General features: G+C 39.4%; 1 protein-coding gene across 4 annotated transcripts in view; it reads right to left on the reverse strand.

Annotated features, from left to right (window-relative positions):
- PTPRO (protein tyrosine phosphatase receptor type O) overlaps nt 1-13,634 on the reverse strand; it is a 1,723,724-nt gene that overhangs the window by 691,540 nt on the left and 1,018,550 nt on the right. The window lies entirely within an intron of this gene.

The following is a 13,634-nucleotide window of genomic DNA, read 5'->3' on the forward strand; positions in this document are numbered from 1 at the left end:
GTGAAATCCCATTCCTAGCATCCTGTACTGAAGTTGTATAAGTGATCTGTAAGGGTACATGGACTGCCATGTAAAAAATCACTCAGGGGAAGTGTGTGTATCGAACAGAGATGCACAAATGAATTGTAAGAATGAACACAGGGAAAGAGGATAGGTGAAACAACCTAATGTACAGCAGATGAGGGCATGTCAATGGAAGACGGTTGCAGCAGCAACACCAATCACTTATCAATTTGGTACAGTAGAGACTGCACAGTGAAAACCATGGGGAGGGTGTTTATGTGAGATAAACATCCTTACATTAATAATGCAGAGGATATCTATCAGGGATGTTACATACATACAACTGGGGTAGGGTGCATAATGTGATGCTGTGCAAACTGATTTGTCTAAATATAAGGGTAATCACAGTAGAGGTTTCTAGCAAGCGGGACACAGGTAAAGGGTCATAGGCAACATTAAAAGAAGCAACCACAATCATGGATAATATCAGAGTAATACCACCAGTAATCGTATGCCTCTGACATAACATATGCGATTTAGAGTGATCAGAGATAATTCTGCACAAACACACTTGCACAACTATTATATGTCCACAATCTATGAGGGTAATCATGCACACTGTTCTGGCACCATAACATCTGCTGGAGCTGTTAGGAGGGAGACTGCTATACCTGTATGCAACATTATGATCATGTGTGTGTGTGTGTGTGTGTGTGTGTGTGTGTGTGTGTGTGTGTGTGTGTGTATATATATATATATATATATATATATATATATATATATATATATATATATATATATATATATAAAAAATATATATTGGTACAATCCACACTGTCATGAATGTTACCTATGCCATTAATGTTGTCAAACACCTATATATGTACTATGTGCATCACCAGAACAGGTAGCACATGTGCATCTGGTGTAACAAGTTGATGGGGATTTTGCGCCATCAAACAGTAATGTTTATGCCACAAAAAAATACCTAGATATAGCCAATAAGATGTGTGACAGCTCACTGTGACAAAGGTGGTACACTTCAGTTACACATCATTGTATGATGTGTAGGGAAGTATATTGGTGTGATGAAGGCTGTGAACTAGAGATGGTATTATAGCCTCTGAAGCAGATGTCCTTTACATACTCAACGGTTGTGTTACATACAAGGGAGTAGCCAGCATGGTGACCACATGCTGGTGGAAGTCCCATTTACTATCTACCCAAGGGCACAGGTTACATACCTATTGGTCTGATTATAGCGTGTGATGTCTTCATTATACTTGGGTTGTGTGTTTGTTTTCCTGATGTAACAGATTCCCCCATATTTTCTTGTCATTGCAGGTTTTGTCATGGCTGTGGTTTCAATCTTTGGTGTGGGTTGATACTGTCTGAATTACACTAAAATCACAGCTGGAGTCAATGATTGCCCACAATCTGTAGTCCTTTAGACAGATGTTTGGACACAGGGTGTGTATATAATCTGTAATGTCCATAACTTAAATAATGGACAGGAAAGGGCCTGGCAGACAGCTGTGATGTATTGATCTGATCACTGGACCCGAGATATAGGTCACTTCACACATGTCAACATATTTAGATGCCACGTATGTGATACACTGATCTACCTTCTTGGTGATATAGGTGTAAATGGCCACATCTGACAGTGTTGAGTTAATACCTCAGTATGGATTTGTGTCAAATGCCTTGGCCTTGTCAAGTTCAAAAGGCTGATAGTGTTGTCTTCATGCATATCCTAGAATCTAGGGTATGCATGAAGACAACACTACAGCCTAGATGATCTCTTTGAGTACATCTGACATATGTAACAGACATGATGTAGCATTAACAACTCACACAGGTCTGTTGCACACAGCTGGGATATCACTAGTGTCCATTTAGAAAAGATCTATGATGACATGTTGATCTACCTCATAGATTACAAGAGTCAGGAAGAGTCTAAACATGAATGCATCGGGTGCTGTCCCCCTCCCAACGTACATGAATGCATGTTGAAAACACCCTTCTACGGGGTGTTTTGAAGTGTGTATTCAACCATGTTAGGAAGGTGTATGTGATGAGTCACATGATAGGTGATCTGCAATGTTGTCACAGCCTACTGATTCTGTCTGACAGTTTTGGATGTAGATAAGACAGTGCATACTGGCTATTCTCAACTGGCCTAGGGTTTGAGTGCAATATCCATGCTGAGATCATTGAAAATTTCTCCCAGCTGGGGATCAAACCTCTTGTCATTAGATGGGTAACTAATTGGCTTACTGACAGAACACATATGGTGAAAGCTGATGGATAAACCTGCACAAGTACAGCTGTCACCATTGGTGTAGCCCAGGACCTGTGCTTGGCCCTTTACTGTTTGGAATCTACCTCACGACACTTCAGGCTAAAGTATACAGCCTTTGACATACTGCATTTGGGGATTCCTGCATACTGGGTGCAATCATTGAGTCAACCTATGATGATAACATACTACAGGAAAGGCTAACATAGACAAATGATTGGTGACAAAGCCACATGGCCTACAAATAAATGCAAAATTATGTCTTTATTTTGGCCTTCTGCAAAGTGGAATTCCTGCTAATTATAGCATTGAGGACAGTCCTACTATACTGAAACCCAGTGACGCAAGCATTGGGAACACATGTACATAGCACTCTGAATTTCAGCCACCAAGTGTCCACACTCACATTGAAAGCCTATGTTGTGCACATCATAAGTCATGCCATCGTATTCAGATCTCAGGATTATATTACAGCACTGTACTCAAACCTCTTCAGAACACTAATATATAGTATAATGCACTCTTTTGCAGGTACCTCACCAGAAACATGCAGCAGCTGGAGAGACCACATTGGTTAATCACAAAGATAACAGAGTGCATACAAACCATGCCATGATGTATATAGATAGACTGGAATCCATGTCACTGTAATCAAGTTCCACGGCAGAAGTCTGCCGTTTACAAGACTGCAGGTCAGTTTAAAGTGGATGACATTAGCAGGGCATGTTGGAGAGAAGATGTGAGGCCTGCAGAGGTTCATAGCTTCTTAGGGTCATAGGAGATTACTAGCCTGATGGTCCTAGGGCATTTGCAAGCCTAGCCATGCAAAAGCACAAGTATCCTTATTGAGCATAGTTTGATGGTTGCTGTTAGCAGAGTGATTTTGTGATCAGCACTGACTGGCATGTCCATGAGAGACACAGGTGCCACCCCAGGGGTGAATTTACAATCAGTCATACATTTGTAAAGGTTGTGCTTGAATAGAGTCATTGAGGAGTACTGCTTCACATGATATTGGGAGCCTATTACAGAGGAGCGGCAATCGCTGGGAGATATATTTGTCTCCCCAGCATGTTCTGTTTATGTCACAGACTAGGCTGAGATCACAGGAGCAATTTAGTCTTGTCCTATTTGATTTGCACATTTCCAGCATTTCCAGTACAGCAGGGTCTGAGACTGCTCTGTAGGCCAGGCATCAGTCAACTCTCAGCAGCCTGCATTATAATGAGTACAGTGACAGGTCTTTCCATCTTTCCATGTATGTCATCTTTTGGATAACCTGCATTCTCCAGGTGAAAAATCTATGTTTTCTTCAGATGCTGCAGGTCTCTGGTGAGGTACAGACAGAATTATTGGTCTGATAAGGGTAGAATACAGCATAGCTATGACCTCTCTGGTCTTGGATGTGATGGCCTTATTTAGCAGGTGTACAATGTAGAATGTGTTTCACCACTATGGACACATAGTGATTGAAGTGTAGATTGCTATCAACAATTGTTCCTAAGTTCCAACACTGTGTTTGAGTTTAGAGGGATACAATGTATATAATAATTAGCAGGGCTACTTCATTGCCAAAGGAGACAACAAGGTGTTTTTTTGCTGTAGGGTTCAGTCTGTGAGTTTGGCACCATCCATTTTTCTGTGTCAGCCAGTTCTGTAATATGTTAACATAGTTGCGGGACTGTATATGACTGCATCCAGTTGACAGTCATCTGCAAATATGGTAAGCTACAGGCACTCTACCTTTGCCATCGACCTTTGTCCGGATTTCAGAGAAATAGATTACAAACAGCTGAGGGCCCAGCACAGATCCTTGTGGTATTTCACTGGTAAGTGGTCTCATGATGGAGGTGCAGTCCCAAACTTTGACAGCACATATTCTGTTGGTGAGCCAGTTGGCTATCTGTCTAGTGTTGTATGGGTAAATCCCCAGATGGGAGATTTTCTCACTGATACCTGAATGGGTGATAGTGTCAAAGGACTTGGATAACTCAACATAGGTGATATGTCCTGTTATCACTCATTCTTGTCTTTGTAGTCAATATCAAAGAAATCCACTACATTTAATAAGCAAAATCTACCCATGACAAAACCAAAATGGGTCATATCAAGTGTGTTGAGGGTCACCTATATTCCTGTGGATAAGATCCATGCTGATTCTTTCACTAGCCTTGTAGATAATGATTTTTAGGTTTATGGGTCAATAGTTCTACTTCTGCGTGTTGTAAAACATGACATATTGTTAGATAGGACCTTCAGTTTATGCTTCCATATGTCATTTCATATTATAGGAAATGGGCAGTAAAACAGCAGTAATACATAATAATATTTAATTTTCCATAGTGTGGCAAGCAGTGGATTTGCATGATGGTTGGCAATGTTTTTCGGATGCGAGATACACATTTCCATTACTTTCCCTGTTTGCATGTAGTTAAGCAGTGCACAAAAGCGAGGAGCAATGCTAAAGTCTGTGAGTTAGTATTGAGTCTATGAAACACACCTGCTGCTTAACTGAGTCTGTGGCAGCAGGTGTAAATGCAATGACGCATTTCTTTTTGAGCCCAAATGATACTGGGTTCACATCCAGGTGCATCTAATACTTTTAAATACTTTTAACTAAACAGTGATAATGCAATCACATGAATTCTTCATAATACATGTGTTGTTGTGTGTTGGCATAGTACAGCAGAGTTAAGTGGCATTGTGTGGAGGAACCACAGCATTGTACCGCTGCTCACTATTGATTGGCATTGCTGCACGATGTGAAACACCGCACAAACACAGAGGCCAAAAAGTGAAGGTATCCATTGCTTTTTCTGCTACTTATGTGTGTTGTGTGTGATTCTATTTGTTTTACCAGATTATACATGTTAAAATGGAGTAGATAGGAAAGTGGTGAAATGGGGAGCAAGCAGGGGGAAGAACAACTGGAAAGCAATACAGGAATGTGCAGGAGAGTGGTATGAAAGAACCATAGCTATCCCTTTCCTCAACAGTTAAAAATGATTATATGGGCAGAATATTAGCTGAATTTGGACTGTCACCTCCAGAGGGAGGGTTGACAACCACATAATCATGTTGTATAGCTATTTGGATTGAATCAATTGTGTCAAGAAGACATATGTGCAAAATGGAGAGCTATGTATTGCAATATATTTTATGTTGTACAGGTGTCCATTTTTTAATTCAGTAAGAGAGGCCTGCTGAGTAAGTGATGTAGGCATGTGTGGGTCAGGTAAGTTGGTTAAGTGAGAAAACAAATGCAAACAATCAAGATAAACAAGACAAGAGACAGGGATGGTGAGGGACACAAAAGGACACCATGATTGGGGTGAGGAAGGGGACAACTCATGCTCATGCCCATCAAGCTTGGAAACAGTGAGAACTGAGTCCTCACCCTCTGGTCTGTCATCACTGTTCCCTTACTCTGCTGGCAGCTGGAGTTCTTGACATCTTATCCTCCTATGGACCATGAGGGACAGCAGCCTCTCCATCTGGTGTAGGTGTACACCAATGCTATTGTGCATTATGCTACATACCAACCCTAGCATCTCCAGGTTGGTGATGTACCACTGCACCAGCTTCCAGAGCAGTACTACCTGAGGTCACAGATAGTGCAGGGGCAGCAGAGGCTGTGCTGACAGGTTGCTTCCAGACATGTTGGGCATTGGTGTTGGAGCCAGTGGGGCTGGCCTACCTCACTGGGCTGTGTAGCATTTAGTGATGTGGTAAACGTGGAAGACATGGAGACATTCTGACAACACATAATAGAAAATAAAAAAAGAGAGATACGTGTTGGGGTAAGAGAAAAAATAGATAATATTAGTACCATCATATGTATCATACAATGCATTAACACAATTATACAACTCTTTTATCTGAAGTATTACATTTAAGTATATGTTCTAACAGATACACACTATACTACAATTTTTTTGACAGTAATCTGTGAAATGTGCATATATTGCGCATATGCATGTTCCAGTTATGCAGATTACAGTTTACAGCAGGGTATTTGTGCCACTGATATAGAGTTTTTAATTTAATGTAAATATTATTGAAAAAATAACAGTATTGTAAAGTTGGGAATCATGTTATTTGAACCCACAACCTCTAACTATAGTCTAATATTGGACTCTTACAATTGTTTTGTACTACAGACTAATCCATGCATACTTGCTTTTACAGTTGGGATATGCATGCTCAATTTGATACAGCTGTATAAAAGACCAAAAAAGCTATATTTAACTTTTAAAGCTACAATAACACTTCTCTTCTGCTGCATACATACCACTTGCTTCCCTCAGTCTCTCCAATCAAGCAACATGAGCCTGACAATTAAACTCATTTCCACAGGGAGGTGGGGAAAAGAACAGAAAAGAACAGAAGAGCATTATACATACCAGTCTTGCCAATATTTAGCTTTCTAAGTCTTATAAGTACTCTCTTATTGTCATACTTACACAGCTGTGCGATATCCACAGCCTCAAAATCACACATCCAGCAGTTAAGAGTATCCTTTTTATCCTGTGTAGGTCAGTGAACTGATGCCTACTTTGCTTTCTAGTGTGTGGGATACCAGCGGCACTCAATACAGCCTGAGCCAAACAATTCCATGTCTCAGACTTATGCTGGGATCCAGTATATTCCCTCTGCAGTAGCCTTTGGCTATGGTGCTTTACCAATAAATATCCTGGACTCCTGGATACCCCACCTCTGTGCCCTAAACTTGGCATCTTCCTCTCTAATGCCAGCCACATCTACCAGCCGAACTAGAGCAATGGAAACTGATACTTTCCTATCAATTCCACTTATCATGTTTACTGGTAGTGCGCAAACTCAAGCAAAGATGCCAACCACATTTACATAATGTTAAGTGGACAGCAGCAGTGCCAATCAGGGAGGAATTAAATAATTGAAATTGGGTTGGGAGGTTAATATGATACTTGGCCTTAATTTGTGCAGTGTCTACTGATGTAGCCTGGAAATATTTATTGGACATCGGAAGGTAACTGTTAGGTGAGTTAAGTTTGCAGACATGCACTGGTGGCATACATGTAATTACCTGCCACAGTTGTTTTTGCATTTATACACTGAGGAAAATTGATTTCTACAGTGTGGGATTCAAACTTAGGCATAAGGGACAAAAGATTTTCTTCCACAGTGTTAATTTTCCATCTTTGCTGCAGAAGAAGTTCTGCTCAGACATAGTCAGGAATCATACATAATTACAGGTGGCAGTTTGAGCTGTTACACATGCATGTGTGTGACCTGACAATGTTACTGGATATAGATCCAGTTGTGAATGTGTCTTAGATAATTGTGAAGGCCATGCAAGGCAGATTGCAGAATTATACTTACAGAAATATAGTAGACAGTATACCCTCAGTCATACATCTCAAAACACAATTATGGTGTCTCAGCCTTCATACATATAATTCATATCAACTCCACTGTCTAAAGTGTTATAAATGAGAGTTAATATAATGGGAAGTGAAACAATAGTAAAAGTGCATGGAATATCCTGTATTAGAACCCAGGACCATGTGTATGGCAGTGCAACACTTACACCTGTTGCCACAAGAATGTTGAAATAACACTTGTCTATTTTTCAGTTTATTTCTATAAACTGCACTGTAACAACAGTAGAAAAGTGTTGCACACCCTGTACTGGAACCCAGGACCATCTGTACTCCAGCTCTACATTTACACTTGCTGCCACAAGACAACTTACATGACATTTTCTCATTTCCTAATCATTCTTAAGATCTCTGTGTTAACCACCACACAGTGTGTGCTGCTTAGCATGTTTGTGCGGTGCCCAGCAGAATAAATTGAATGTATCTGGTTTCAGTTATTGGCTGTCTGAGTTCTGTCTGTAGGTGTTCAATTGCTGCATCTGCTGGGGAACCTTGCCAACTGCCATGCAATGCCATGAAGTGCAGTTGCATGATAGAACACAGAAATTGCAACAATGTATTATTTTTGACCTTTGCCCTTTTGCAGATGGCCTGTTTGCAGGTGTTCTGTCTGGTTCCTGGGTGGACTGTAATTTGCATGCCACGGTATTTACCTTGTTTGTGTGGCTGTGAGCAGCTCTATACACCATGCAGAGTCACTTACTGAATCCAAAATAGTGCATTAATATGTGTGCATCACATTGCGATGCACACACATTGTAAATAGACCCTATAGTCTTTATTGAATCTGACTGTTGATTTATTTATGTATTTATTTACCTTACTGACCATGAAAATCAAACTAGACAGAGTTAATTTTCAGTACAGGCCCACAGAGAAAAACTACACAATAATATTATACCTCAGAGAATACAACAATTTGAAGTAGTCACATATAATTGAAGTTCTACGCACACAAAGATACAGAATGCTAAATAAATTGTATGACACAGATTAAATCCCAATGCTTATAAAAAATTCTTAGCAAATGAGAATGGTAAATTAAAGGAGATTTATATAAAATAGATGAAGAAACATCATAAAAAGCATGTGACAATCTATTGCTTTTTCATCAATTGTATTTAATGTATTATAGACCATTTCCCTGTTATTAGAAGCTCTAAAACAGGTTTGTGATACAATGGTTGGGATTCAATAATAATTTTGCTGCCAGTTCTATGTGGGCAATACTGCATGGCCCCATAGCATGACAAAAATATCATGGATTCAGAGACAATGATAAAGCTGCTTGGGACAATAACTCATTAGCAGCTTATTATCATGTCTCTGAACTGAACACTGCACAGTTACAGGTAACCACACTAGTGTTTTCTCCTCTAAGACTTGTATTGCAGTAGCACAAGCACATACGAACATGCACACAAACATACAGCACTCATATACACTCACTCACATATCCAGTAAGACAGACACACACAGATGTGCATGGCAGTATGATTTCTAGCATTGCTGCAATCCTAAAATAAATTAGGAAGTGGTCATATTTGCTCAGAGCTGCTCAAAACTAAGCAGCCACACTATTGGTTATGACTATTATACACCAGATTTGGCAAAGTATCAGCCTTAAGACACTTGAGATAAGTATATTTTATATTATTACTGATGTTCTGTGATAAATCTGTACTTTTGATATTTATTGCAATCTTAGTGAGAACTGCTTTGGTTTAACTCTAGTGAACATAGAAAAAGAACCTAACCATTTCTAGGCCTCTGATTGCTGTGTAACCTTAAAGTGTGTTAGTTTTGTTATTGACCAGTTGGATCATTTGAATAGTTTAACCTTTTCTCTGTGCTGTTATAAGCTACCTGCATTTGTGTAGTGCTGATACTCATCACTCATCCGTGCATAACAAGGCACTGAATAAATGCAGGCACTTAGAACCTTAATTTTTTTCTGTCTAATTTCTTCACAAACTAGTAGTGCACTTGATAGTCAGTATTTATCTGAAGAGCCTTGTGTCTGTATGAAGAGGCACATTCATAGATCTCAACCTCTTAAGAGGCCAGTGTGCAACACCGACTCTAGCAATGTGTCACAAACAGTCAAAATGTGGAACACCCTATTTTTGCACAGCGCAAACAGGTGCAATTTCCATGCGACCTGATTGCAGCAGGCTTTCTGCCAAAACTGAATACTATATATCTGTAAATTCAATAAAAACACACACACTTGATTTGTAGGATAATAGGATCATAGGTAGTTACTAGACTATTGTCCCTGAGGCCCTTACAAGCCTAGCTCATGTTCTGACAAGTCAGCACTCGATGTCCCCATCCAGCAGGGACACAGGTGGAATCCCAGGGGTGTAGTTTCTGTTTCCTATCCTGTTATCCAGGTCAAGCTTAAAAAAAGGGTTAATGAGGTACTCTGCTTGATGTGGAGATGGAGTCTATTCCACAGAAGACCACATCTCTGGGATACAAATCTGTCCTGCCAACAAGTTCTATTGATGTCACAGACTAGGTTGAGGTCACGCGTGCGGGTTACTTGAGTGGAGAGATCATGAAATGATATAAGTCATACGAATGACTCCATTTGAATCTACTTGTACATCTTTTGTTTGCTTATCCTTTACTTCTTTCTTTCAATGACATTTTCATACTCATTTCCAGATAAAAGTCCAGCAGCATGCAAGTAGCATATAGAAACACTGCAAACACAAAGAATTACTGAAAATAAAGAAATTCTCTTCATGCACAGACAGGATCACCCACCAACAAATGAAATATGTACACCTAACAATTACTTTTCAGATAGTTTAATTCCCCATACCTCCGCAAGTTTTGCAGGAAATGTTCAGCTAAATCATTGTTTGTCCCAGTGAAATACTCACTAACTCCCTTTTTCTAGCTTGCACATAACTTACCTTACCTCAGGATAGACTGAGCATGATGTTTTTTCCAGTAATAATCTGACTTACTTTTTTAAACCTTTGACAGATTATTTTGGGGTCAGAAATGAAAAAAAAATTCTCTGTATTACTCTGGCAATGTTGCAGCAATGGACAGCAACAATGGTCAGTTGTGACCAGGCTACAAATTAGGCTAAAAGTGCAACAAATCTGCAGAACCTAAGCTGAAAAGAAATTAATTCAGAGTACACAGTGAATGGTCTAAGTAGCTTAAGTCAAGAGTTTACAAAGGAGTGAAAGTGCAAATGCAAAAATAGATTCGACTGAGGCATTAAACTGCTAATAACTTCAGTTTAAAAACTTCAGAAGCCTTCCCTCCACTGTATTGGTCTTATACCATAACATAGCACTTTTAAACTTAAGTTTGCTTAACTTGCTGCTGCTAGGGTAACTTTGTTTTTAGCTTGCTGTTTACTTTCCAGCTCACTCCTGGGGCTGTTGCAATTCTATTGTCATCTCATATCATCATCTCATGTGGTTGACATGTATGCTGGTGGCACAGTGACACAATTTGACATTTTGAAGCTGGGAAACAAATATGAAGGTGAAATATAAATTGTATAGGGGCCATGAATTGAATTGCACCTAATTTCTAATTTTCAGCCACAAAGGTTTCCATGAACTGGCCTTACAGTTGACTGTATGTTTTGGGAGCCTTCACTGGGCAGCTGGCATTGCTATGAGGTTGGCTTGTATATGCCATGCTGCTGGCTATGGCTATGGTATAGTATGTGGAAAAAAATCAAAAATGCAGGGTGGAGCCACACTTAAATTCAATAACACATGGAACAGTAATAATTTTTTTTAAACACATTTATTGAATTATTAATTATATATATATATATATATTATATATATATATATATATATATATATATATATATAAATGTGTGTGTGTGTGTAATTAAACTGTATTAACATGTTCATGTTTGCAGACATTATTATTTTACATATATTGCTATATAGTAGTCTTGGGCAATATTAAATGCGGAGCATTCTGCACAATTCAGTGCAGTTGGTGTGTAAGGGCACATCATCCCTCATGTGTAGACTTGGAATATTCATTTTTATTCAGACACCACTTCAGTAAATTGATTCCTATGCTCTTAGGCACTACTCCATTAACAAATTGGAACCAAGTAATTGCACTTTCTAGCAATCTTTTTAGCTAGCTTGGTTGAACTGGGGATCCTGAAATAATGTAGTAATTGTCTCACATTTAGTTACAACCACCTAGTGCTTAAACAAAGTGACGCAGTGCAAGAGAGATGAAGTTATAAAATGTTAATGGAGGTATAGCTCTCACACAAAACCACTAGAATTAACAAACAGATTCTCAGAACCAGACAACACCATAATAAACCAACCTCACATAGTTCATGCCAAACACATAGACCTACATATGCTGACACTCTTTAAAATAACTTACCTAAACCATCTTGTGAATATCACCTAAGAAGCAAGTGCCCTCAGCAGCCTCACCAGCATACAATACAGGCTGCACCAACCATAAAACATACAACTAAGAGTCACATCTTAAGTCAAAAGCCCAAAAGGGAAACCTCACAATCTAATTTACTAGATATAGGTGACTCCATAGCAACACATACTGATCTGCCACTCACATAATTGTGCAAGGAGAGGGTCACAGTCAGTTGCCTATCAAGTACCAGACTTCACCACATCATATAAGCACTCAAGTCTTTGCAGCATAAGTACATGTATGACACCATCGTTTTTCATGTGAGTGTAAGTGACTTGAGACACACCAATGTGGACTCTATGAAGAGAGACATTATGGAGCTTTTAGAATATGTGTCTGAGGCAGGTATGAACATAGCGCGGAGCAGTATTTTACCATCAACAAGACTGATGCTGCAATATGAACAAAAAAAAAAAGATATTTGACTTCAACAATTGGCTTAGCTTGTGCTATCATTTGAAGGTACTGCAATATATGTCAGCCTGGTAAGAGATGAACTGTAAGAGATGGCAGACAGACCTCACATCTTTGCCAGGGATAGCCTGTGCCTCACCCACCAAGGATCTGTATGTTGATTAAAACTTTGTCCATTTCCATATTGCTTGTTTTAGGCAATGTCAGTCTTTTAAAGCTTCTAACATGAACTAAATAGAATGTGGACAGCATTAAAGTATTGCTGATTAATGCTAAGAGCTTTAGCAAAAATCTCCACATCTTAAAAGCACTGCTAACCCAAGAAAACATTTATATATGCATCACCACAGAGACATGGTTCAGGACCAGTGAAAACAGTTCATGAGTGCAGACCTTCAATGCTTGTCACTCATACAGGCTCAGTATTTTAGAAGAAGGCACTGAAGGCACAGGTGTTTTCATACTCTTCAAAACAAATCTCAGCTCTAGACTTCATAGACAGGATAATGACTTGGAACTCCTCCAGGTCTAACTTATTAAACAGAACCCCCCCCCCCTATCATTACAGGAATCCCTCAGTCTCCCTCTGTCCATGCCAAATACATAACCAGTATGGTATCTCTACGTATTAAACAAAACACCATTCTCCTAGGAGACTTCAACTATCCTTCTGTAAACTGGGAAACTTATGCATACTCAAACATGTATGCCCAGAATTACAAGACTTTATTAACACAAACTCTCTGGACCCGTTAGTTCATTCACCAGCCAGAGTCAATAAAGTTCTGGACTTGGTCCTTAACAATATGGGGCAGTACTGCTCCCCACCAATTGTAACCTCACTCGTGGTCAAAAAGACCACAAGTCAGTCACATTCACCTTAAGACTAAAGCCTGAACCATTCTCCAGTACCGCAGTATTCAGAGACTATGCAAAGACTCACCATGATGATCCCACTGCTTACACAGTGCCACATTCTACGCACACATAAATAATTGCATAGATTCATTTGTCCCCATAAATACAATGCCAAATTTAAA

This window comes from Protopterus annectens, chromosome 11.part0 (assembly GCF_019279795.1).
Source record: "Protopterus annectens isolate FY-2018-M chromosome 11.part0, PAN1.0, whole genome shotgun sequence".
Lineage (NCBI taxonomy): Eukaryota > Metazoa > Chordata > Ceratodontiformes > Protopteridae > Protopterus > Protopterus annectens.